This window comes from Ananas comosus, linkage group 5 (genome assembly GCF_001540865.1).
Source record: "Ananas comosus cultivar F153 linkage group 5, ASM154086v1, whole genome shotgun sequence".
Taxonomy (NCBI): domain Eukaryota; kingdom Viridiplantae; phylum Streptophyta; class Magnoliopsida; order Poales; family Bromeliaceae; genus Ananas; species Ananas comosus.
This window is the reverse complement of record NC_033625.1, coordinates 15,018,238-15,020,424: the sequence shown is the minus strand read 5'-3', so window position 1 is coordinate 15,020,424 and position 2,187 is coordinate 15,018,238. Positions and strand designations below refer to the sequence as shown.

The following is a 2,187-nucleotide window of genomic DNA, read 5'->3' as shown; positions in this document are numbered from 1 at the left end:
GAACTCAAAAGGAACCCTCGGCGGATTTCAAATAGACAAGACATGACTAGTTTTCAAAGATCAATGTATGCTTGACATTCAAATTCTTTTAAAACTCCATCAACTAGAAAGGAGCAGCACAAAAAATATGTTGCCTAAGATAGGATTACCTCTAAACTAATAGATGTGCACATGATAATTAGTAAGTAGCTCAAAGTATATGTTGCCTAAAGTAAGCTGCTGGATCTGTAATATATAATTATTATTATTATTATTATTATTATTATTATTTAACCATGACTCAAAATGTGATTCAACTTTCCTATTTCCATGCTTGCTTTTCATCTTCATTGGGATAACTTGGTATAAAATGTTTGCAATATACGATGCAACTGTAAATTTATCAATCGATTGCATTACAAAACTTTATGCAGAGCAGATATTCAGGAAAGAGAAATAGGTTATGGAAAGAAAAAGAGTTATGAAAAGAGATGTACAGCAATTGGTTTCTAAAAGAGAATACGGGATTACTACTCAAAGTAATTCGGCTCAGATCTGAGGATCACTTGATTTTGGCTTGACGAGGCAATTTTATCATGGACCTTACATCCACCGTGCTGCCTTTCGACCTTAGATCCACCTGATCTACTTACGAAATGGTGTCTGAATCTAAGGTTTCATGGTCTCTGGTCTCATCATTGAAACATCCTAAGACTCTTGAAGCTCATCCTCCTCAAATAAATTACTGCTATCCTAGCTATTCTGCGAGAAATTAGAGAAAAGAGGTAGGTAGCATGTAGATTGTGGATTCCATCATAAAATAAGAGCAAACGAAGATAAATCTTGAAATAGCCTTACAGATATAGGAACTAAGAACCTTTCAACCTTAGATCCATTTGAAATGGTGTCTGAATCTAGGGTTTGAAGGTCTCTGGTCCCATCATGGAAACATCCTAGGTCTCGTGAAGCTCATCCTTCTGAATAAAGTACTGCAGTCACTTTGTCCAAAAAATTTGAAGATCGATGAACACGAATATATAGATTACCTCCTTCGATCAAAACCCTCCAACAGCCTCCAATTAAGAAGGGCACGACATACAGCATAGAGCAATCGCATAGAGCAATCGGGAGTACGCCGAATGGTTTCTGCATTGAAGGAGGGTAAAGGATGAGCTCTCTCTAGGTTTTATTGGGCAATCGGAGAGGAAGGGCTCGTTCCACGGTTTCTCGTTGGGAGGAATCGGGAGATCAGGAAGTAGAGAGGTGCGCGCTCAAGAATCGGGCGATCGAGAGGGAAAACTGAAAAAAGGGTACGGGGAACTTGCAGCGAGGGAGAACGGCTAAAAATCAAAAAAGACGCCAAAACTTTAGGCCCTGCGGCCTAAAGGCCAGAGGCCACCCTTCAATCGAAGCCTCGGACGTTCCTAGGCCCATTTGACCCCGGCCTCTGCGCATTTCCCATTAGTGAATTACAACTTTTGCATCAATTGGGCCCGACACTTTTTCGTGCCAGGCTAAAAGAGATGCTATGGGCCTAATGGTGAAACTTAGCCATACTATTTTCTTCCATTGACATGCGATCCTAGTTAGTTAATTCGCGAATTATTGAAAATCTGAATTAAACGTCCATTTACGAATTTTTTCCAAAAAAAGAGAATTATTCGCAAATTTTTCGCAAATTATTGAAAATATGAATAAAAGACTTACAATTTTTATTTTTAAATATTTTATATCTTATATTTTATATTTTATACCGAATCCCTTTTTTAAGTCGAATTTTTCAACGAATTTAAAAATTAAAAAACGAATTTTATGCGTATTATATCGGTACCAAATTTTTGCCGAATCCGTATTAACTAACTATGGATGCGACTCTGTCGGATGGCCGATGGTCCAATAGTCATAACCACCATTTCGTCCCATACTTTCTTTGTACCTTTTATTTCTAAAATTTAATGGCCGGATGCTATAATCCATTCTGAAATAGACCCTGCTTTTTTTTTTACTAATTTATATTTTAGTTAAATATAAAATTATATGTAATAACTCTATTAGCTATTGTTATTAATTAGTTAAGATATTAAACACTCACAGATTTGGTAAAATTAAAATTTATTTAACTGAAATCACTTAATTCTAGAAAATCAAAAGTCAGGGAAGACTCGACTAAAAAATAATCAAACTTGTAAGTTGAAAATGACCACTCTT

The 2,187-nt window shown here is 36.2% G+C and overlaps 1 long non-coding RNA gene across 1 annotated transcript; it reads right to left on the bottom strand.

Moving 5' to 3' along the window:
• On the bottom strand, positions 351–1,273 carry LOC109710937. The gene is made up of 2 exons (XR_002216479.1): positions 838–1,273; positions 351–741 (listed from the first exon to the last, which is right to left on the bottom strand). It is a non-coding gene; the product is annotated as an uncharacterized LOC109710937 (long non-coding RNA).